This window comes from Bubalus kerabau, chromosome 2 (genome assembly GCF_029407905.1).
Source record: "Bubalus kerabau isolate K-KA32 ecotype Philippines breed swamp buffalo chromosome 2, PCC_UOA_SB_1v2, whole genome shotgun sequence".
NCBI classification, from domain to species: Eukaryota; Metazoa; Chordata; class Mammalia; order Artiodactyla; family Bovidae; genus Bubalus; species Bubalus kerabau.
In genome coordinates, this window is record NC_073625.1 from 48,965,483 (window position 1) to 48,990,960 (window position 25,478).

General features: G+C 43.1%; 1 long non-coding RNA gene across 1 annotated transcript; it reads right to left on the reverse strand.

Moving 5' to 3' along the window:
* Positions 1 to 15,191: 15,191 nt before the first annotated feature.
* On the reverse strand, positions 15,192 to 25,426 carry LOC129644708 (uncharacterized). Its single transcript, XR_008710942.1, has 3 exons — positions 25,301 to 25,426; positions 20,798 to 20,964; positions 15,192 to 17,374 (listed from the first exon to the last, which is right to left on the reverse strand). It is a non-coding gene; the product is annotated as an uncharacterized LOC129644708 (long non-coding RNA).
* Positions 25,427 to 25,478: the final 52 nt, after the last annotated feature.

Below are 25,478 nucleotides of genomic sequence, written 5' to 3' on the forward strand. Positions count from 1 at the left end.
AACTAGAGAAAGCCAGTGTGCAGCAACAAAGACCCAGCCCAGCCAAACAATACATCAATAAATAAGAATTTAAAGAAACAAAAAAAACCTTGTCTCTCCTCCACCGTCAACGAGATTCTGGGGACCAAGGCTGCATCTGTATCATGAAGTGATCTCTGACTCTGCCCTCTCTTGTCATTCTGCTTGGGGACTCCACACTTGGGGACTTGGTAGCAGAGGTTTCCCTAGAAGGTATTTCCATATCCCGGGGGCTGGTAACTTCACTGTAGAGAAGTGACTGCCAAGCAAACGAGTCAATCCCACTGAACCACACCTACCCTCCAAGTCAAGGGCCCCTTAGCCATCTCCCCCAAATGTTCTCAGCCACTCCAACACAGACAGACACAGGGGAGTGGGAAAGGGGCAGAGAAGAAAAAGACAGTGATCCCTGTGGATTGTGGTGAAAACACCGAAAAGATGCAAATTTTACAAAATCACGACCATGTGAATGAATTGGTGGTAGGGCCTTTTCCAAGCCTTGGAAGGGACGGTGCAAATGAGGGTGATTAAGCTACAGCCAGTAATCAAGAGACAAATCATGGGGGCAAGGAATAACAACTCTATTCAGAAAGCCAGCTAGAAGCAAGAAGCCAGCTAGCCAGCAAGAAGACAGTGGGCTCATGCCCCAAAGAACCATCTTGCCTGAGTTAGAATTTAGGTTCCGTTTATACTAAAAGGGGAGGAATGAAGTCAAACACTTACTGGTTCCCATCAGCCTCCTGAGGGGCTGTGTTCATTTCTTCCTCCCTGTGGCCATTCATGAAGTTTCTTGAGAGCTAAATAAAGGTACTTCAGCTTAATGTTCATTACCCTGGTAAGGCAATGTTCCCAGCGATGAGCCAGTATGTATAATTTAAGGCATGGCAATTAGTGGGCTGCCATGTTCTGAATCGGCCCCTGACACTGATGGATCCTCTCCTTGAACAAGCTCTTTCCCAGCTGGATGGGCCTTGCTCACACAATTCCTCTCTCCGAGTGAAGGGTCCACTCTGGCAAATGACCACGCCTCTCTAGTTCACCCTTCCCAGTACTTGACCTTCCCACTTGTCCCCTAATCCAGCCCCAGGGCGCCTGGAGAGACTCTTTCACTGAGGGGTCAGCACCCACGGCACAGTTCAGCAGCAAGCAAGAGTGGGGGCGGGGGGATGGGGGTGGAAATTCACATCAGCACATCCAGGTCCAGCCATGAGCTTATGCTGAGCCGTCCAGCCTGAGCTCTAATAGTGAATACAAATGCCAGTCCCTTCCTGTTCTGAAGGCCCTGGGCTCAGTTCCAGCCCTTCCTCCTGGGTAGCCCTGATGGAAGGTAGGGGTGGATCTGAGTTACCCTCTGTGCTTCCTGCTTTATACCTTTCCATGACTAGCATGGGTGGGGCCTTAAATTATTGAGTCTACATGTCCTTGTTCTCCTGTCCTCCTAGCTACAAACACCAAGTACCCTGGCTGTGATATGGTGGGGGCTAGGAAGGGATGCCCACCCAGCTGAAGCAGATTTCTCTCTACGATAACAACAGTATATTTAATAGTATGTCTACTCTGAGCCAGGCTTCCCAGGTGGCACCAGTGGTAAAGAACCTACCTGTCATTGCAGGTAGACGTAAGAGACGCAGGTTCGATCCCTGGTCGGGAAGATCCCCTGGAGGCGGGCATGGCAACCCACTCCAGTATTCTTGCCTGGAGAATCCCGTAGACAGAGGAGTCTGGTGGGCTGCAGACGAGAGTGTCGCAGAGAGTCAGACACCAACTGAAGGGACTGAGTGCGTACAGACTACTCTAAGCCACTGTGTCACGGAAATCCTAAGGCATACTTTTAAGAAGGAACTGTCTTTGAGTTGGGCTGGTCACAAAGAATTAGATGTTTAGGGGTTTTTCTTTTAACCATGGCATCTGCAAAATGCACTGACAAATGAGTTACCCATTTCTGTGTTTGCATAGTATTTCATAAAACAGGGCCAGGGCTGCTGCAAAATTTATAAAAGGAACCAGAGACTCTTGCCCCTGTTATTTTACTTTCACTCGTTTATCTTTCCTCTCCCTATTCAAGATCACTTGAGACATAGTGGAAAAACAAAACCAAACAGAAAAGCCACTGTGAAATAATTGGAAGTCTTTGCAAGAGGTCACAGAGAGTAAAATTCTTTGCTGCTTAAAATTAGTACGTTAGGCACTGATAAAATAAGTTAGCATTCATTTCCCTTAGTCTTAATCTTTTAGCAAAGTTTCAAGCTTTGTGAGTATATGAAGGTATTCATAAAATTAAATTTGAGTTATCTGACTCTGGGTTACCTAAGTGATTCTAACTCTTTCAGGGCTGATTCCTTTGTTCTCAGTATTGAAGCTTGGAGTGTCACAGATATTTAATGTGCAAAGGCATTTAGCACTACTAAGCAAGTATTTGATTTGGCTTGCTTTTTCTGTTTTCTTTTCCTTTCTTTATATCCTAAGTGTTATTAAGTAATCAATAAATTTTGCAGCTATTAATACTTATAATAATACTCCCATGAGTATAGTATTTAATCTCAATCCATTGAGACTGGAGAAATAAAATACAGGAAAATCCTATAACTCAATGCTAATAAGACCATGGGGGAAGCAGATATTTCATTCTTTAGAAACTAGTACAATGCCTTTGGAGGGCATTTGGCAATCAATGCAGGTCAAAGGTCATAAAAATGCTTGTACTCTTTGACCCTGTCATCTCATTCTTTGGAATTTATTTCAATGAAGTAATTTAAAAGAAGAAATGATGAATGTATTGATAATTTATAGCAGTTTTATTTATGACAGTGAAAAACTGAATATAATAATCCAAATATTTAGCAATAGGCAATGGATAAACAAAACATGAAATGTTGATATGATGGAATATTATCTACTACTGAAAATGATAAAGTTGCTAAGTTTTTTGGGCCATGGAAAAGAACAATATCATATCTACCGAATGACTGAAATGATGTTACAATATTACTTTTGGAAGTAAAAATACAATGAAAACATTCTGTGTGTTTTGTTCATTGTGTGTTGAGTCGCTCAGTCGTGTCCAGCTATTTGCGGCCCCATGGACTGTAGCCCACCAGGCTCCTCTGTCCATGGGATTCTCCAGGCAAGAGTACTGGAGTGGGTTGCCAGTTCCTCCCCAGGGGATCTGCTGACCCAGGGATCGAGCCCACATCTCCTGCACTGCAGGCAGATTCTCTACCACTGCCCCATCTGGGAAGATGCTTACGAACATGAGTAAATGAAACTGTTGTCACATAGGATCGCAGAAATATGGGCCAAAAATTCATTTAAAGTGAAAGTGGCTATTTTTTGCATTTTCACTTTTGTCTAACAAGAAACGTTAGTATTATTTTCAGAGACACTTTCTTTGGCACAGCTTCAATTAAGCGTTTCTGTTAACCTTGCTCACCTACCGATCTGTTTATCTTAATCTTTATACCTTGTGAAGTAACTTGGGTTCCTAGTTGGAAATTAAATGATGACTTTAATAAAGAGACTCTAATCAGAACAAAATAGGGTTGGCCTTTGTGCAAAAAAAGCTCATCTTGGATTTTTTTTTGGCTCGGCTGGGTCTCTGTTGCCGCATGCGGGCTTTCTCTAGTAGCAGTACTCCCAGGCTTAGCTGTCCTGGGGCGTGTGGGATCTTAGTTCCCTGACCAAGGATCACACCCGAGTCCCTTGCATTGGAAGGCAGATTCTTAACTCCTGGACCACCAAGGAAGTCCCCTCAAATAGCTCATGTGTGCTCAGTGGTGTCCGACTCTGTGATTCCACGAACTATAGCCTGCCAGGCTCCTCTGTCCATGGGGTCTTCCAGGCAAGAATACTGGACTGGGTAGCCATTCACTTCTCCAGGGGATCTTCCCATCCCAGGGATTGAACCCAGGTCTCCTGCATTGCAGGCAGATTCTTTGCCATCTGAGCCATCAGGGAAGCCCGCATAGCTCATGAGGGACCATAAACATGGGTGAAACGAGTGAAATGCATTCCTTCTCCAGCCCTGCTTCTTCTACATCCAAATCACAGAGCATCCTGGCCACCTGACCCACGTGACTTTGTGGACCATGTGGCCTTCACCCAGGAGAGAGACTGCGGGTCTCAGTTTTCAATATTCCTGGATAAGCTTATTTTAAAAGCAAGAAGACCCGGCTACCAAATTCAAAGCAAACAAACAAAAAGCATCAAAATCTCTCTCTGTTCCTTCCTCCCCTCATCAACTGGGAATCTGTTTAGAGTCAGTGGGTGAATAATGCCCACTGCTCTCAAAATTCATATTTGAGTTGTTCTCAGAGGACAGGACTGGGCCTTGTACATTGCAGTGAAGGACACTGAGCAGCTTTATAACACAGACAGTACCAGGCTGTGTAGGAAAAGAAAAGGCGTCGCATGTTGGTGGGATATGGCTTCTTGCCCCCAAACTGACTGTCCACCCTTATCCTTTGCTCTGTGCAAGGAACTGCTTGCCTCGCAGACCCAGGGTCTGTTCTCATCAATCACACATTCTGTTTGTCCCACACTGGCCGGTTGGGTCCAGCCCACCAGCTGCTGTGGAGATGTCTGTGTCGGTGCCTGCAAAGTGGGGGACACAGATGTGTGTGTGTGATGGGGGACAGGGCCAAATGCTGCTGGAGACTTCATCTAGCCATGTGCTCCCAGCCAGCCTATCTGGGGGAAAAAAAAATCATCTACAACTTTGCTCCAATAAGTAGAGAGTTCCTATTGCCTTTTGGTTAACAGGGATATTTACCTGGACTTTGTGGAGAACCCCAAACAATACCTGATTATCTGCATAATAAAAGCTAAAGGAGTTTCACATTAATTACATTTCTAAATTACTTAACAGTCCTTTGTCCTTGGGATTTCACAGGCAAGAACATTGGAGTGGGTTGCCATTTCCTTCTCCAACACTTAACTTCAAATGGTGCCAAAATTTGTTTGAAAACTGACAATTTTAGGCAAAAACAACTTTTAAAAGTTTGTACATGTCCGGCCCTTTTTTTTTAAGTTTTTTTTTTTTTTATGAACCACTTTTAGAGATTTCAATGAATTAGTTACAATATTGTTTCTGCTTCCTGTTTGGGGTTCTGGCTGCAAGGTATGTAGGATCCTAGCTCCTCAACCAGGGGTGGAACCCACACCGCCTGCGTTGAAAGGTGAAGTCTTAACCCCTGGACTACCAGGTAAGTCCCTGTCCCTGCCTTCTTAATCAGTTTTATAAACACAGGTTGAACTGTAGCTGATGGCTTTTCATTAGAATTTTAAACTTATTTATTCATATGTGAATAGCCAGATTTTTGTCTTATGGAATGGTTTTTCTATTTTTTTTTCCCGTTTTTATGCTGCTGACTCTCATTATCATCTATTCCTTCATATAGCACCTGGATCTATTCTTTCATATTTTCAGAAGAAAAACTATACCTTTTATTTATTCAAAAGCAGCCACATTTATTGAACCCATCAGTCAAGGACTTAGGCATAATGTGAGATCTTCACCATGAAGACAACACATAGAAATCAAATATTTATTTGACTATGGCCACATGGCTGGGAGGTCACAGATGGACCCCACTGCTCAGATCTTTGCTGGTCGTGAAGGTCGTATGGATCTAACTGGCTGGCTAGCAACATGCTCAATACCATGGGCCTCACCCAGATCTCCTGGATTGCATGTTTTGTATCCAAATAGAGGAACAGATACTTTATGTGCTATATCACTGGTCTGGTACAAATAAAAGGTAGCTATCAGAGAGAGAGAGAATGTAAAAAGGTTCTAGCAAGATAAGGATGTATATACAATGTATACATTAGGTTAGCTGAAAAATGTGTTCAGATTTTTCCCATGAAATGGTACAGAAAAACCTGAACAAACTTTTTGGCCAACCCAATATATGTACATGAGGCTTCCCAGATGGTGCAGTGGTAAAGAATTCACCTGCCAATGCAGAAGACAAGAGATGTAGGTTCAATCCCTGGGTCGGGAAGATCCCTGGAGAAGGAAATGACAACCCACTCCAATTTTCTTGCCTGGAAAGATTCCATGGCATATGGTATGGTGTGTGTGTATATATATGTGTGTGTGTGTGTGTGTGTTGCTAACTTCTGTACAAATATCTATTTATTTTTCTAGACTGGGTCCTCCTCTTTTTCCTTTTCTTCTTTTTCCTATTTTTCTTCTTCCTTCTTCACCTCATCATGATGCTAATTGGGTACCCCTGGTAAATAAGGATAAGGCCATATAAACAGATGTGCAAGAATCAATTCTGAGACTAAACAACAAAATACCAGTATCCTCCTTTTGCAGAACCCTGAGAAAGATCATTTTATTATCACAAAATAGAAACAAAAAGGACACAGAGAGAGGGAAGACATCTTTCTTATTTCCTTCTTTCTTTATCTGCATTTCAAACCAGGAGCTCCCCAGGCCTGGCTCCATCAGCCACCAGTTGGATCTCCACTGGGGTGCTGGGCTCCCATTTTCCCCATTTGTTTGCTCGTTCTCTAATTTTCCTCATCCTTCATTTCTAATTCTAATCCAGTGAGAATATCCTTATTTTACAAAAGACATACTTTTACAGAAGCAGAAGATATTAAGAAGAGGTGGCAAGAGTACACAGAAGAACTATACAAAAAAGATCTTTATGACCCAGATAAGCACGATGGTGAGATCACTCACCTAGAATCAGACATCTTCAAATATGAAGTCAAGTGGGCCTTAGGAAACATCTCTATAAACAAAGCTGGTGTAGGTAATGGAATTCCAGTTGAGCTATTTCAAATCCTAAAAGATGATGCTGTGAAAGTGCTGCACTCAATATTCATAGCAAATTTGGAAAACTCAGCAGTGGTCAAAAGACTGGAAAAAATCAGTTTTCGTTCCAATCCCAAAGAAAGACAATGCCAAAGATTGTTCAAACTACCACACAGTTGCACTCAGCTCACACGCTAGCAAAGTAATGCTCAAAATTCTCCAAGCCAGGCTTCAACAGTACATGAATCATGAACTTCCAGATGTTCAAGCTCGTTTTAGAAAAGGCAGAGGAACCAGAGATCAAATTGCCAACATCCTTTGGATCATCAAAAAAGCAAGAGAGTTCCAGAAAAACATCTATTTCTGCTTTATTGACTACACCTAGTCTTTGACTGTGTGGATCACAACAGACTATGGAAAATTCTTCAACATATGGGAATACCAGACCACATGACCTGCCTCTTGAGAAATCTGTATGCAGGTCAAGAAGCAAAGTTAGAACCGGACATGGAACAACAGACTGGTTCCAAATTGGGAAAGGAGTACATCAAGGCTGTATATTGTCACCCTGCTTATTTAACTTATATGCAGAGTACATCATGTGAAATGCCGGGCTGGATGAAGCACAAGCTGGGATCTAGATTGTCGGGAGAAATATCAATAACCTCAGATATGCAGATGACACCACCCTTATGGCAGAAAGCGAAGAACAACTAAAGAGCCTCTTGATGAAAGTGAAAGAGGAGAATGAAAAAGCTGGCTTAAAACTCAACATTCAAAAAACTAAGATCATGGCATCCAGTCTCATTGCTTCATGGCAAATAGATGGGAAAACAATGGAAACAGTGACAGACTTTATTTTCTTGGGCTCCAAAATCACTGCAGATGGTGAGTGCAGCCATGAAATAAAAAAACACTTGCTTTTTGGAAGAAAAGCTATGATAAACCTAGACTGCATATTAAAAAGCAGAGACATTGCTTTGCTGACAAAGGTGTCTAGTCAAAGCTATGGTTTTTCCAGTAGTCATGTATGGATGTGAGAGTTGGACTATAAAGAAAGCTGAGCACTGAAGAACTGATGCATTTGAACTGTGGTGTTGAGGAAGACTCTTGAGACTCTCTTGGACAGCAAGGAGATCCAACCAGTCCATCCTAAAGGATATCAGTCTTGAATATTCATTGGAAGGACTGATGTTGAAGCTTAAACTCTAATACTTTGGCCACCTGATGTGAAGAACTGGCTCATAGGAAAAGATCCTAATGATGGAAAAGATTGAAGGCAGAAGGAGAAGAGGGCAAGAGAGGATGAAGATGGTTGGATGGCACCACTGACTCTATGGACATGAGTTTGAGCAAGCTCCAGGAGTTGGTGATGGACGGGGAAGCCTGGTGTGCTGCAGTCCATGGGGTCGCAAAAAGTTGGACATGACTGATCGACTGAACTGAACAAAAGACAACCAAAAAAAGGAGAAAGCTCTCCTCACAGAGGAGAAATTTCCAAACACCATTTTTCTGATTTGCAGATTGATTTTCCAGTTACATTCTTTAGGACATCTGATGACATCAGTAACTGTGACTGCCAAAGCGTAGCATTAATCGATCAGTCTTTGAATACACTTTATTTCATTACTTAGGCTCACATCTTTCCCTCCCCCAGCAATTGTATGTTATTATTTTCTTAAGTTCTTTTTATTTTATGTTATAGTCCATCCAGTTAACAATGTTATGATAGTTTCAGGTGAACAGGAAAGGGACTCAGCCATACATATACATGTATCCATTCTCCCCCAAACTCACCTCCCATGCAGGCTGCCAGATAACATAGAGTAGAGTTCCCTATGCCATACAGTAGGTACATGTTGGTTTTCCATTTTAAATACAGCAGTGTGTACGTGTCTATCCCAAACTCCCTAATTATCCCTTCCTCCCATCCTTTCCCCAGCCAAGCAGAAGTTCGTTCTCTAAGTCTGTGAGTCTGCTTCTGTTTTGTAAATAAGTTCATTTGTATTATTTAATCATATTTTATTCTTAAGTCACATCAAACACAGCTGTGACTCTGGGGAGAAAACTAAGTCATGCTACAATAGGAAGCAAGTTTCCACTCCTAGCTCAGAAAACCCCAAATCACAGGGTCTAGTTACCAGACAACTGGTGGAGGAAGTCATGAACTCTATTAGCCCTTTCCTGGAATGTTGGGTTTCCAGGAGGAGTGAATGGCTATGAGGCTCCTGTGCCTTCCACAGAGCCCAAAGTTCCCACTGACATCATTTTGACATTTAGCTGAGTTTATTGCTTTGGAGGACAGAAAGCACTGCTGTGAATGTTTAAGCAGAAATGGGTTATTTACATAGTCTCAGAGTATTTAATAATCACAAAGGAAGAAGTAGTAAGTTTACAGTGAAGAACATGACAGATAGCACCTTAGCCAGGTCATCGGGGTGGACATGGCAAGCTGAGAAGGACACATCCATCACCTTGAGTTTCCCTCCCAATGATGCGTAACCCCAGTCTAATCGTGAGAGTACATCATACAAACCCAAATGGAGGCATGCTACAGATTGAATGTTTGTGTCTCCCTGATGTTGATGTAGATGGGGAAACAGTGGAAACAGTGGCTGACTCTATTTTTCTCGGCTCCAAAATCACTGCAGATGGTAACTGCAGCCATGAAATTAAAAGACGCTTGCTCCTTGGAAGAAAAGTTATGACCAACCTACATAGCATATTAAAAAGCAGAGACATTACTTTGCCAACAAAGATTCGTCTAGTCAAGACTATGGTTTTTCCTGTGGTCATGTATGGATGTGAGAGTTGGACCATAAAGAAAGCTGAGCACTGAAGAACTGATGCTTTTGAACTGTGGTGTTGGAGAAGACACTTGAGAGTCCCATGGACAGCAAGGAGATCCAACCAGTCCATCCTAAAGGAAATCAGTCCTGAATATTCATTGGAAGGACTGATGCTGAAGCTAAAACTCCAATACTTAGTCCACCTGATGTGAAGAACTGACTCATTGGAAAAGACCCTGATGCTGGGAAAGATTGAAGGCTGGAGAAGAAGGGGATGGCAAAGGATGAGATGGTTGGATGGCATCACTGACTCAATGGACATGAGTTTGAGCAAACTCCAGCAGTTGGTGATGAACAGGGAGGCCTGGCATGCTGCAGTCCATAGGGTTGCAAAGAGTTGGACACAACTGAGTGACTGAACTGAACTGATGGTGATAGGTCGAAGCCCTAGACCCCCACGTGATGGCATTTGGAGGTGCAACCTTTGAGGTGATTAGGTCATGAGGATGGTGCCCTCATGAATGAGATTCGTGCCCTCTAAGAAGGCCTATGAAAGAGATGATATCCCTCTCAACATATGAGGATATAAGAGGAAGGTGGGTGACTGTTAACCAGAAGTGGGTCCTCACCAAGAACTTCTAGCCTCCAGATCTGTGTGAGAAATAGAAGTCTGTTGTGTAAACCACCCAATTTATGGTACTTTGTTAGAGCCGTCCAGACTAAAATAGGGGCATTCTATAAAATGACTGACTGGTACTTTTCAAAAGGGTTGAGGTCATGAAATCAAGGAAAGAGTGTGGAACTACCGTAGATTGGGGAAGGCTAGGAAGACACGATGATTAAATGTAACATGGTACCCTGAACCAGACCTTGGGACTGAGAAGGACGTAAGTGAAAAACAGATGATATGATACGCTCTGTACCTTAGAGAATAATATCATGCGGAGATTAATTTTTAAAATTTTGATAATCGTTCTAAGATTATGTCAAATGCTAAAGGGAAACTGAGTATGAAGCATACAGGACCCTCTGGACTATTTTTGCAAATCTTCTGTGCATTCTTGCATGCTAAGGCGCTTCAGTCGTGTCCAACTCTTTGCGACCCTGTGGACTATAGCCCTCCAAGCTCCTCTGTCCATGGAATTCTCCAGGCAAGAATACTGCAGTGGGTTGCCATGCCCTCCTCCAGGGGATCTTCCCAATCCAGGGATAGAACTTGCTTCTCTTCCGTCTCCTGCATTGGCAGGCAGGTTCTTTACCGCTAGTGCCACCTGGGAAGTCCACTCTTCTGTGAGTATAACATCATTTAAAAAAAATGCTGCTGTGACTCAAAATGACCGAGTGCTACTGGAAATGTCGATCAGCATTTTGGGAAGCAAGAGAACAAAACTACATCGCTTTAATGAGAAAGAAAATCACTTCTTTTATGGAGAAGCTGCCAAGAAACCTTAACGAATATTAGACGGGCTTAGAGCCCTCCGTGTGGGAAAGAAACTGATAAATTACCCAGAATGCTAAGGAGATTATCAATGGGTTTTACTCTCCGAGTCTGTATACATCTCCCTGCTCATTAGAAGTAATAAAGATGTGCAGGTTGAAACCAGAGTTCGTCTTAATTTACTATTCCCGCTTTGTTTATTATCCTGTAAAACTTCCAAAAGCTTGGCTTTACCTTTAATTCTATAGCAAGAACCAAATTGAAGTAATCAAATCAAGCTACTGTTATTATGTAAAGCTATTTTCTTGGACCCCTGCTTTGAGTAAATGATTCCTATTAACATGCAGATTTGCTGGGGATTACCAGAAAGTCTCTCAAAATAATCATTAGAAGATGTCTTTCTAAAGAATACTTTTCTCTCTCTGACTTGGACCAGGATTCAGCCTGGTAAATCTCTCCCTTCTTCTGCTCAGGGACCATTTGGAACTACTCCGTGACCAGGATGGGAAAATGGGGACTTCTAATTCACAGATTGGAACAAAAAATGAAAATACAGACCCGGCTTCCTCCCCCTGCATTCGGCTGACTTCAAAGTCCTGTCACAGCCCAGTTGTAGGGAAGAAATTCAGGAGTATGAGTATAAACACTCTGTGTGTGTGTGTGTGTGTGTGTGTGTGTGTGTGGCGATGGCAGGAGGAAGGTGTGAATTTTCCGCCACACTTCTGTTTGACTGCACTAAGTACAGAATCTCACACAATGGAGAGCGAGAGGCTGCGTAGCGCTGAGGTCAAGGAGAGAGGGCTCAGCAGTCAGACTGGGGTTTGAGGCATCGCGTCCCTGCTGCTGACTGTCAGCGTGTTACTTAAACCTCTGTGCTCTTAGCTCTGAAGTGGATATTGGTTATATCTTTATGGTGGTTGTCAAAATTAAATGAGCAGGACTTCCCTGGTGGGCCAGTGGTAAAGAATCCGCCTTTCAGGGCATGGGATGTGAGTTCAGTCCCTGGTCCAGGAAGACTCCACATACTCTGGAGCAAGTAAGCCTGTGAGCCGCGACTACGCAACTACCGAGCCTGCGCCCTGGAGTCCACCAGCCGCAACTATTGAAGCCTGTGCCCCCCAACAAGAGAAGCTTGTGCATCGCAGCGAGAGAAGGCCTGAGCACAGCAAGGCAGGCCCAGGGAGGCAAAAAGAAAAACAAAATTTAAAAAAAGGTTAAACGAGCAAATCTATGTAAGAGCTAATTGTGGAAGGATGACTGTTGAAACCTGGGCTTCCCTAGTGGCTCAACAGTAAAGAATCTGCCTGCGATGCAGGAGACTTGCAGGGGACACAGGTCTGATCTCTGGGTCAGGAATAGCCTCCAGAGCAAGAAATGGCACTCACTCCAGTATTCTCGTGATGGGAAATCCCATGCACAGAGGAGCCTGGCCTACTACAGTCATGGGGTCACAGAGTTGTTAGGTGAGTAACTAAACAACAACACTGAAAGCTAAGAAACTTCCCATTAGTTGAAAAGTGTGTGTATATATAAATATATGCAAATCATACATGAATACACACAAACATATATGTGTATGTAGATTTTGGATTGGCCAAAATTTTCATTCGGGTTTTTCCATAAGATGTTATGGAAAGCTCAAACACTTTGGCCAACCCTATGTAGCTACATATATATGTGCATACATATATAACCTTCAGTGTATTTATTTATAATTGGGGAAAACTAGAAGAAATCTCAGTGCTGCATGATAGCAGAATGTGCCACCTCAAAAGATGACTAGGCGTTCAGGACATGTCACCCTAAAATACACCGCTCTGGTGTACTGATTATTTTGAGCTGTAGGTGTTACTGAACCAAACTTGGTTCTGCTCACCCCACATACAGCAATGCCCATCTACTGATGCTGGGCTGTGGTGAAGGAAAGTACAGTGTTTATTGCCAGGCACTCAGCAAGGGAGAGGGGGGAAAGCTTCAGATCCACTCCCACTTGGTCTCTGAGCTTTTTTCTTTCTTTTTTTTTTTTTTTAACCAAAGGAGAAGCACAAAAGCTGGGATTAGTCATTGCCTGTGACATTTTTTAATCGTAATTTGGGAGTCGGGTTGTTTAGAATTCTCAGGTCAGGTGGCCCACGGCTCGGGGGTCTGCGAGCTCTTCTTGTCCTGGAGAAACAACCTGAGTGTGTACTTTCATGAAGAGATCTACACTAACAGTTTTAGTACATTAACCATGTTATTGGCAAGAGCAATTTTAGCCACGTGGCTCTGGTTGATTAGTGTTCAGTTAGTACACGATTGCAGGTGGCACCACTGGCAAAGAATCTGCCTGCCAATGCAGGAGACATAAGAGATACAGGCTAGATCCCTGAGTTGGGAAGATCCCCTGGAGGAGGAAATGGCAACCCACTCCAGTATTCTTGCCTGGACAATCCCATGGACAGAGGAGCCTGATGAGCTACAGTCCACAGGTTTGCATTGTGTCAGACACAACTGAAGTGACTAGGCACCCATGCATGGAAGCACACGACTGAGGTCAGAGAGGACAAGAAAGGGAATACAGTTATGGAGAGAGATAAATCATAATCAGAGTGAGGGGATTGGATTTGAGGGGGACTTTGTTTTAGAAGCACTTGATAAACAGCAAATGCAGGAAGAGGCTCTCTCTGAACTCACTCTTTTTATCTGGACAGATCCTCCGAAAGGAACACAACATATCAGTCTCTTCCTTTGGGTTTTCATCAACCAGAGATAACTGACTCACCACAGGAGAGACCGGAAGTCAGGACCACACCCAGACAAACTCTGTCACAAATAACCTACTCTCTACCCTCTCTTTTAAGAACTCCTTCATCTTTCCTAAAAATCACTTACTGTCCCCTAAAAGGCTGCCCTCCCTCCTCCTTTATCCTTATTAAGGTGTCATTTAATCCTGAATCCTAAGCCACCTGGGGAGTGACTCATTTTCCCTCATATCTCTCAAGAATCATGAGATAGACTCATGAATGAACTTCTGTTTGCTTTTCTCTTGTCATTCTGTCTTTCCTTACAGAAGCTTCAGCTAACAACTGAGAAAGGTAGAAGAGAATTATTTTTCCTCCTTTAGAATGCCCATCGATAAGGAAGTGGTTCAGTGATGATAAATCCACTCAATAAAGTATTATGCACCAGCAAGATAACTGCTTGGAAGACTCAGGAGCTGCCTGGCAATGTTCAGGGGGAAAGGAGATCACAAGTTGTTATGCACCACATAATTATGACTATAAAATTATAAATGCATGTGGGCCAACAAATTAGAGGGAATACAGAAACATTAAAATGGTCGTATTTCGATTGCATTAAAATGGCTATTTTCCAGCTTTTTAAAAATGATTTTATCTACTCATCCACTTAATTTTGGCTGTGCTGGGTCTTTGTTGCTGCGAGGGCATTTCTCTAGTTGCAGCGAGTGAGGGCTACTCTCTAGTTGCATTGCCAGGACTTCTCACTGCGGTGGCTTCTCTTGCTGGGGAGCAGGGCTCTAGGGCACCCAGGCTTCGATAATTGCAGCATATGGGCCCAGTAGTTACAGTTCTCAGGCTCTAGAGCACAGGCTCAATAACTGTGGTGCACAGGCTTAGTTGTTCCGCAGCATGTGGGGGTCTTCCCCAGTCAGGGTTGGAACCCGTGTCTCCTGCATTGGCAGGTAGATTCTTTACCACGGAGCCACCAAGAAAGCCCCCTTCAGCTTTTAATAATGATTTTTTTTAAGTTTTCTTTTCAAAAATGAAAATCTTGTAAGTAAAATAACACTAGAAATCAAGAATTTAGTGGCTGCTTCCACCAGAATATTCTTTTTTTTTTTTTTGGCTCTCTCCCTTCCTTCTGTGCCCTGGGTTCTGATCCCATCTGAAAGTGACCCATGAGTATCATTCAAAGATCACTCCCCTCCCAGTACCCTCACAGGAAGGTGTCTGACTGCCAAGGAAACTGTGTGTACAGCTGGGATCTGGACCAAAGATTTGATTCAAAATTTGGGGGAGATGTTCCCACCTGCCCCCCACCTCACCAACCCCTGCACCTGAACCTTTTTTGGTTTGATTCAGTTTCTCTACCATTGACATAAATATTTGGGTCCATTTTATTTACAAAACAGACTTCCCAACAAGCAAATTTTGGCACCGATTTATTTAAAATAGTAAGTTGTAAAATTAAGTATAACACTCATAAGGAAGACATAATACTGTACATTTTATTTGCATAGCTATGCATTGTAATCGATGCTTCGTCTTTCTCCTTGTCTGGTGATTGCTGTGCTGCCTTCCCGGATGGACACATGTGCTGTAGATTTTGAGGTTGGGTGCAGATGCAAATGAAAATGCATTTTAAAATGTAGGGATTACTACAACAACCAAGAAAATGGACTTTTAAATTGTTTTAAAGTCAGCAATTCTATCTTTGAAAAATATCCTTTTAAAGAATAATAATGCAATATTTAGACAAGGTCAGAGTGGGAGCAAGTAGAAGTCTAGAGAAAATGTAGTGTTCTTCTCAATTTTGCCAAAGTTATAATCAAATGTAGGAGTAAGTGGCAATTGTCCTTTTACCCCCTTTCCCCACCAGGAACAATCGAGTTTGTCACTAAGGAAAATCACAGTTGCCCAGATCTGGGATTGAGATGTCTTAGATCCTGAGCAAGTCTCTGCTGTTTAGAGCCCCAGCACAGCCAGAGTCCCTAGGGAAGGGGTTGTAGACTTTTCCTCTGCTGGTCCTTGACTTTGCCCAAGGTGATAGTCTGCCACTTTAATATGAATCCCTGTCCGCTCCCACCCTCTTTCTCCAAAAAACTCCAAGAATCATTTTGACAACCTATGAAGGTAGTTTTTACTTCCTGCTTTTTTTTTTTTTAAATGTCATGAGATATTAAGGAAGAAAGGAGTATAGAGGCAGCCTACTTGTCTATGAAGATCAAGGGCAGGAACAGGTTTTATTCATTTCCATTTCTCCATGATGTAGTGCAGGGGTCCCCAACCTCCTGGCCAGGGACTAGTACCTCCTGATCAAATCAGCAGTGGCATTAGATTGGAAATAAAGTGCACAATAAATGTAAAACATTTGAATCATCCCCAAACCATCCCCCTCTTCCATGACAAATTGTCTTCCATGAAACTGCTCCCTGGAGCCAAAAAGCTTGGGGACGGCAGGTGGCCAGTGCAATGTCTGATTAAAAGAAACAATCGTAAAACAAAAACAGCTAACAGTTACTGAATTCTCCTTCTGTGCCCAGCCCTCTTTACACACTCATCAACTCACTTGGTCCTTAAAGCCGTTCTTAAGTAGGTACTGTGATAACTCTCCTTATAGTGGTAAAGGAACTGAGGTTCAGAGAGGTATGTCACTTGTCCAAAGACACCCAGCCAGAGCTAGAGTTCAGGTCTTGAGGTCAAATCCTGTTCCCTTAACCACCTGGTCACACTGCTTCGGAGCACAAAGTAGGTGCTCAACAGATGTTGGCAGGTTGAATAAAAGAATGCCTGAAAGATACCTGTGCTGTTGTCTTGGCATTATAGGAGAGTTCTCAGTCTAGGTTGTGAAAGAAACTCAGACTTAGGTGATCTCATCCTAAAGCTACCCTTCCTTCTTTGCCAAAACTGGTCTTAGCCTTTCAGGCTCCAGATTTTCCCAGTGAGATGCTCAGGGTAAGGACTGGGGTGGTGCAAACCCCCAGGCTGGGAGGATGCCCACATTCCTTCAGGTGGAGTCGAGGACAATTCAACTGTTCCTTTCCCTGCCTGGGTTACTGGGAGCAACCTTGAAATAAAAGGGAATAAGAAGGAAATATTCTGCAGATGCAAGCAGATGCTTCATCGGCAAGTTTCAGAAATAGAAGATGGCTCCCTTAAGCACAATCAGTGGGCAGATTATTTTCTTGAAGTTTGGGTGCCGTTCCTTTGGATTGAGAACTTCGCCTGTGATCTCAAGACTTCAGTTCTCAGTAAAGAAAACAAGACCCAAACTGATACATTCACACATTGATAAAAACTCAAAGCCCCCAACCAAATAACACCTTATGTTCCAAGATGCATATGAAAGCATTAAAACTAAACAAGATTTTTAAGGAACCTCCATACTCTTCTCCTCCATACTGTTCTCCACAGAGACTATATCAATTTATATTCCCACCAACAGAGTGTTCCCTTTTCACCACATCCTTTGCCGCATTTATTGTAGATTTCTTTTTGATGATGGCCATTCTGACCCGTGTGAGGCAGCACCTTATTGTAATTTTGATTTGCATTTCTCTAATAATTAACGCTGTTGAGCATCTTTTCATGTGCCTCTTGTCCATCTGTGTGTCTTCTTTGGAGATGTGTCTGTGATGACCTAGAGGGATGGGATGGGGAAGGTGGGAGGAAGGTCAGGAGGGACGGGATATATGAATACATATAGCTGATTCACTTCATTGTACAGCAGAGACTAATGCAATATTGTAAAGCCACAATACCCCAATTTTTTAAAAAAATGACCAAGAAGTATACAAGCTAATAAGAAAGTTGGAAGAGGAATGGGATGGGAGGAGTGAGAACAAAGTCTTCCTTAAAAAAAAAAAAAAAAAAAAAAAAACACTGAAAACAAATTTGAAAATATGTTAACTGTTGTGAATTCTGGATGTTTAGATGTTATTCTGTGGACTTTTTGGTGTCTTTAAACTTTTCAAAATAAAAAAGACAAGGTGAGCTGATTTATGTAATTTCCCAAACCAAACAAAAGGACCTAAGCTGGATTTTAGCAGCTGATGCTATCAGTGGCCTCCCAGTGAGGCAGTATGCACTCAATTGCAGTCCTAGAGAAGAGGAGGTGGGTGATATGTGGCAGGGAGGTATATACCCGAAAGAGGAAGATCCTAGATTTGGAGGAAGGTCCATTCTAGAGCAGTGTTTTTCAAACTTTTTAAAATTTTAGTTTAGATTAATCCATGAAATTAAAAGATGCTTACTCCTTGGAAGGAAAATTATGACCAACCTAGACAGCATATTAAAAAGCAGAGACATTACTTTGTCAACAAAGGTCCATCTAGTCAAGGCTATGGTTTTTCCAGTAATCATGTATGGATGTAAGAGTTGGACTATAAAGAAAGCTGAGTGCAGAAGAATTGATGCTTTTGAACTGTGGCGTTGGAGAAGACTCTTGAGAGTCCCTTGGACTGCAAGGAGATCCAACCAGTCCATCTTAAAGGAAATCAGTCCTGGGTGTTCATTGGAAGGACTGATGTTGAAGCTGAAAACTCCAGTATTTTGGCCACCTGATGCGAAGAGCTGACTCATTTGAAAAGACCCTGATGCTGGGAAAAATTGAAGGCAGGAGGAGAAGGGGACAACAGAGGATGAGATGGTCATGTCCACCGACTCAATGGACATGAGTTTGGGTAAACTCAGGGAGTTGGTGATGGACAGGGAGGCCTGGCGTGCTGCAGTCCATGGGGTTGCAAAGAGTCAGACACGACTGAGCGACTGAACTGATCTGAAATTTATATTCACACATATATACATTTGTTCCTGAAATAAAATTTCACCAAACTCACCTAGCTATCTATGATGTAGTCTATTTTTAAAATGCTAGTCAAGACCCATTAAACTGATCTCATGATATGTGAGTGGTTAGTGATGCCCAATTTGAAGAGTATCCAAGGATGACCTTTAAGGCACTGGGAGGGCAACTTCTCTGTGCCTCTTTTCAGACCACTTCCTCTCCTCTCCCCTCCTACCCCTGCCTGACATTGATCTACCCATTCTTCACGTTTCTGGTCCAATTGGAAATGAGAAGCAACGTGTGGGGCTCCTGGGCACAGAAGCCTCTCCAAGCATTCTTGTTTCTTGTTTGCAGGGAATAGTTTCAAACCTCCATGACTTTCCCTGAATTCCAAAGGGCAGGTCTGAACAGTTGCTGATCAGAGAAGGGGAATGTGGGGTGATGCTGAGACAAGGGAGGAGCAGCCAAGAAACAACAGTGCAGCCTTGGGGCAGGGTTCTGGTTCCTTCTCAAGGCACACGCACAGCAATGTATCTTCCAGCTCTTTAAAGAATGAAACCCCCCCAACAGATGGAAGATGACAGCATTCTTCATTCCAGATAGGACCACCTGGGAGCAGACTGTCATTCAGTTCTCACATCCAACTCTTTGCAACCAAATGGACTATATCGTGCCAGGCTTCCCTGTCCTTCACCATCTCCTGGAGCTTGCTCAAACTCATGTCCATTGAGTTGGTGATGTCATCCAACCATTTCATCCTCTGTTGTCCCCTTCTCCTCCTGCCCTTAATCTTTCCCAGCGTCAAGGCCTTTTCCAGTGAGTCAGCTCTTCGCATCAGGTGGTCAAAGTATTGGAGCTTCAGCTTCAGCATCAATCCTTCCAATGAATATTCAGGGCTGATCTCCTCCAGGATTGACTGGTTTGATCTCCTTGCACCCCAAGGAACTCTCAAGAGTCTTCTCCACTCTTCTTCCAAACCAACTTCTGTTTTCATGGCACTTACTCAAAACCAGGAGGAAATGCAAAACAAAGAAATAATTACATAGCTCTGTGAGATGGTGACCCTTGCTGGAAAACTTAAACAACTGCTCTTGATATAAAAGCTGGCTTCTGCCTCATCATGTACCCAGAGATCCAGGGGGCTGTCTAGGGCATCCCTCTTAAATCTGAGGAAAGCTCCAAAGGGAAAAATGAAGACAAAATGAACAAAGATAAGCCCAGAGGAAAAAGAGATAATTCAGTACTTTTCTTACTAAGTAGACATTGTTGTAATAAAACTGTGGCTTTTCCAGAAATACAAAAGAAGATATTCATTCATGAAATAAGAACAGGAAGATATAAAAATAGATCAGTCAGAGAATGACAGTTTTTGAAAATTAAAATAGAATAACTGAATTAAAAATATAATTTAAGAAAGTGTTGAAAAATATAACCAAGGAAATCTCCTAGAAGCATACCATCTGGAAATATGGAAGTAAATTCCAGAAGAAGAAAACCCCAGATGAAATAGTTGAAATTCCTTGCAGGGCCATGAAAGTTAGATTCCAGAAGTGGGAACAGAACATTGTGTTCATTCCTTATAATTCATTTAAGTGCTATTTGATTTTCAAATGAGAGAATATATATTGGTAAAAATGAGTTATCTTTTTACAGTGCTGACAATATTTTTCAAGATTCTAGAAACGTATAATAAAAAATTTAATATATCCTTAAGTTAAACATACACTTACTGTATATGCTTTAGGGACTGACTATGACTAAGTGACATTGAAGATTAAAAATTTTAATTTGATTCTCAAAGTGAATGAGAGCCTAGAATGATACAAAACTTAGTTACTTTTCATAAAAGATAGAATGTAGTCTAATTGGGTTGGCCAGTGGGTGAGGGGCTAGCTGGTGCCCTCTGTGTCCCAGATTGCATGCCCTTGGACAGTCAAGAATCTATTCAGGAATCTAAGCTTTTATTTCCTAATGACCTTTTCAGACTCCTGCATTGTTCTCACTGGGGTTACACAAGACCCTGCCCCAGTAGGTTTCTCACCACAGATCTCCTTTAAGAGACACAAAGATTACATGACCAAAAATACCTTATACCAGAAAGAAGGCAATGGTTGGTGAAATATCTGAGTCCTGATTAATATCAGGAAGAAAGGACACTCTTTGGACTTCTTCATCTTATGTCAGCAAATGGAGTGGGGGTGGGAGGAAGAGGCACAGCACACACACAGAGGAGGGTCAGAGCAGCATGATTTAGGGTCACTGTTTTCTCACACTTACTTCCATTTCTTCTCTCTGGAGAAGTAAGAGGCTGAATGAGTTAGTCTCTGGATTGTCTTGAACCTCTAAGGATTCGCCACTACTTGCAGGGTGCTGGCTGGTTTGGGCGCTTCCCCACTCACATCTCATTCCTCTTTGGGCAGATGAAAGTCCCAGAAAGTGGGAGGCTGCCAAGAAAACAGTGCACAGAATAATGTCTCTTGTGGCTGTAGGAAAAGTATCTTGTGTCCTGGTGATGCTTCAAAGGCCTCTTGAGTTTCCCTGAACTCCCCTACATTTCCTGATGTGTGAACAGTCTTCAGGAAATAGTTCTTTTAAAGCCATGGTCCATCAACAGAGGAATAGATAAAGAAGATGTAGAACATAAACACAATGGAATATTACTCAGCCACGAAAAGGAATAAAATTGTGCCATTTGTAGAGACATAGATAGACCCAGAAACTGTCATACAGAGTGAAGTAAGTCAGGAAGAGAAAAACAAATATCATATATTAACACATAATATGTGGCATCTAGAAAAACAGTTCAGTTCAGTTCAGTTCAGTCGCTCAGTGGTGTCTGACTCTTTGTGACCCCATGAACTGCAGCACACCAGGCCTCCCTGTCCATCACCAACTCTCAGAGTTTACTCAAACTCACGTCCATTGAGAAAAACAGTACAGATGAACCTATTTGCAAAGCAGAAATAGAGACACAAATGTAGAGAACAAATTTATGGATACCAAGGGGGGATGTGAGGGTGGGATGGATTGGGAGATTGGGATTGACACATATACATGACCATGTATAAAACAGATAACTTCTGAGAACCTGCTGTACAGCACAGGAAACTCTAGTCAGCACTCTGTGGGGACCTAAATGGGAAGGAAATCCAAAAAGGGGGATATATGCATACATACGGCTGATTCACTTTGCTGTACAGCAGAAACTGACACAACATCATAAAGCAACTATACACTAACAAAAATTTTTTTGAAAAAATTTATTAAAAAAATAAACAACATTGCTTCATGGGAATCTGCCTCCCCCACTCTGCACACACCTGATATGCAATGTTAACAAATGCTGGAGAAGGCACTCAATGATACAAAATTCAGTTATAATTGATAACAGCAATTATAATAATGACAATAACAAGAGCTAGTTATTTCTAAAACTTTATTTTGTATTGGGGAATAGCCAATTAACAATATTGTGATAGTTTCAGGTGGACAGCAAAGGGACCCAGCCATACATGTACATATATCCATTCCCTCCCAAACTCTCCTCCCATCTAGGCTGCCACATAACACTGAGCAGCATTCCATGTCCTATACAGTAAGTCCTTGTTGGTTATCCCTTTTAAATATAGCAGTGTGTCCATGTCCATCCCAAACTCCCTAACTATCCCTTCCCCGCATCCTCCCCCCTGGCAACCATAAGTTTGTTCTCTAAATCTGTGGCTCTCTTTCTGTTGTCTTGTAAGCTCATATGTATCATTTCTTTTTAGGTTCCACATATAAACAATGTCATTCAATATTTCTCTTTCTCTGACTTACTTCACTGAGTATGACAATCTCTAGGTCCATCCATGTTGCCGGAAATGGCATTATTTCATTCCTTTTAATGGCTGAGTAGTACTCCATCGTATACGTGTACCACATCTTCTTTATCCATTCACAAGAGCTAGTTTTTACTGAGCACTTTCCATGTGCCCAGCTTTCTCCTATGTGATGCTAGCTGAGATTCTCTGTGCCCAAATCCTTCTGGGAAAAGCTAGATTTCACCTTATCAAAGAAATGGAATGGCTTTTTGGTACATAAGTCATCATCTACTGACAAACTTGGCTCTATTACAGTCTTTTTTTGTCCAAACAGATTCTTAAAACAACTGAACACAGTATGGGTTCCTCTCTGTTCCTCCCAGATTCTACCCCAAAATAGCAATTAAGCCCTAATCTGAAATTATTCAAGGATTCAACTTCCTGCCAAAAGACTCAATTTTCCAGCTTCATTTGAGTTTCTTTCCTGCCTTGTAGAAATGTACTGCAATGGAGTCACTTTGCAAGAAACTTACGTACCCGAGTATTCTGCCCCAAATGGTTACATCACATGATTCCTTACACTCAATACCACACTAGTGCTGAATGCTCCTTGGAAATGTGGCACCTGAGGAAAGACTTGATCAATGGATGATAACACAAAATCCTCACTGCTTTCTTTCTCCTCTTGTCTGACCAAACTGCTGCTTGTATAAGAGCAAAGTTAGGAATAAGAAGGCATAATCAAGTTCTCCTAGCTAACAACTCTGATAAAAGAACAAGGAAGAAAAAATAATAATGACCATTGGTTTGGGGATTTTCTGGGGCTTGAAATTACCCAAAACTTCTGCTTTCAGAGGCAGCAGAGAATAGGATTGCATATATGGTTGGGCAGGTTGTTCATTGCACAGGAGTCCTGGACCAAGGAGGTAAGCAGAGACTGAAATCTAGTCTGCAGCTTGCTTGGCTACTCTCTGCACGGGGCTGAATCCCCCATAGTTCCCACATAGCCATTTTATGGGCTAGCAGTGGTCCCCATTAAAGGCATATTCCACAATTGAGTTTTATGGATTAGCATATGGAGGTGGGGAGGTGGGGGAAGGAAGGCTGATGGGGAAAAAAGAGGAACCAGGAAAAATGTGTTGCCATTGGGGAGGGGGTTGTGGCTAAAGGCCAAGACCAAGTCAAGACATGGTGTGACACCGTGTTTATTGGCTCCCACCAATCCAATTACTTAGTTCAGTAGGAGGCATCTGACAGAGCTGAGAAATCTTAACACTGGGATGGGCTATTTTCCAAACATTTCCTGAGTGGCAGGGAGTGTTCTGTCCCCCTAGGACACGTTTTCCAAGAAAACTTCCAAAGTTTTCTTCTTCCCAAGAGTTTTAGTCCAGGTGAGTTTTCCTCTGTCCCTTTTTATCCTGTCATCGAGGCCAGGCTCCCCCATCATAGTGGGTATGGCACACCATTCCTTCCTGGGGTTAACCGCCCATGGTGGTGCTCTGGAGATGGCAATTTGTAAGGTAAAGAGCCTGAATTGTTTGTTTAACAGTCAAGTGACAAATTATTTAATTAGCACATATGCCATTTGTCTCCACAGCTGTGATCATCGGTACTAATTGCAAAGCAGTCTTAATTTATTGTAGATATATTGCTCCATGATGCTAATGTGGTCATTATCAATGGCCATTATGCCCTGTATCATGTTTGGAAATGAGAGCGATTCCGCCACATGGGGAAAACCGCACTTCTCATCCTGGCCGATACACGCAGCCATTCCTGCCTCCAGCCCCTGAAGGATTCAAAAGAGCAGCACTCCTTTGGAAATCTTTCCAGCTGCACTTCTGAGGATCAGAGCTTGGACCAGGGGAGCCTGTACCTGCTTCCACCTGCCCACCGGCAGACAAAGTACAACGTGAACCCAGGCCATGGCCAGCCAAGAGATCTGCTTCCCCGTCCTGCCCACCCACCACTTGCAAAGGAGAGCTCCTCCTTCCCGCTATCCTTAATCAGATATGCGTCACAGTCCCGCAAAGGGGAGCCTCAGAGCAGAGTGCTGATCTCAGGGCAAATCCTGGAAGCAGCCTATTAACAGACACCAGGGACTTCCCTGGTGATCCAGTGGTTAAGACTCCAAGCATCCAATACAGAGGACACTGGTTCGATCCTAGGTCACACATACTGCACACCACAGCCGAATAAATAAATAAGAAACAAACAAACACCAGTAACCAAAATAGCAATCTAATACCTGGGCAAACAGGAGCTGTAGCCACGACTGCTGCTGCAGGTGGCGGACTTGACAGGGGTAGGGGCAGGGCAGGTGAAGAGGATGCATATTCTCAACTGGGGAAGAAGTGGCTTTATCCCCAAATCTCCCATTAAGTGCGGGATCTGCCTCTGGGAAGTTCAGTTTAAAAACGTGGTCCCAATAAAATGATGCTCAAATCCACTTGAGGAGATGCTGTGGAGAGCAGGAAGTAAGGACAACCTCTCTCTGTCCAGCAGCCCTGGTGTTGTCTTGTAGTTTAAGCTGGAAGTTAGAGGAGAGTCTTTTTGCACAGCTGGGGCATGGGAACCACATGTTCACCAGCCAGGCTAATTAGCCATCTTTCTGGAAAGCAGCTACCCATCTATTTTCTCATTATCCTCTTAACACTCTGGGATGCAGGCCGAGGAGGCTGCCTCCCTGACAGGTGAGGGGGCGGGGTGGGGAGTAGGAGGGAGTGGCCAGCTCCGGGGCCCCAGAGAGGAAGGGATAGGGTTGCCAGATAAAATACAGGACATCCAGTTAAATGTGGGTTGCTGACAAACCTCACACCACTTTTTAGTATCCGTTCTTGACCTGCAGTTCAGATTCAACTGGGCATCCTTCTTTATTTGCTCCGCCTGGCGTTTCCTGGATGAGAAGGGGACGGAGGACAGGACAAAGGACATGCCTTTCTTCCTAAATTCTCTGTTTGGGATAGGGGACCCCGCCTACCTCCAGCCACAAACCCCACAGGAGAAACCTTGAAGTTGAGGTCCTCCTGAGAGACCGCTGTAGACATCTGGCGGTTGAGCTGGCAACCCGGAAGCACTTCCCAGGGCCATTTGAGACTCCCGGAAATGCTTCCTTGTGAAGCCTGGGCCTCTCCGCTTCTGCCGCCATGTCAGGGTCG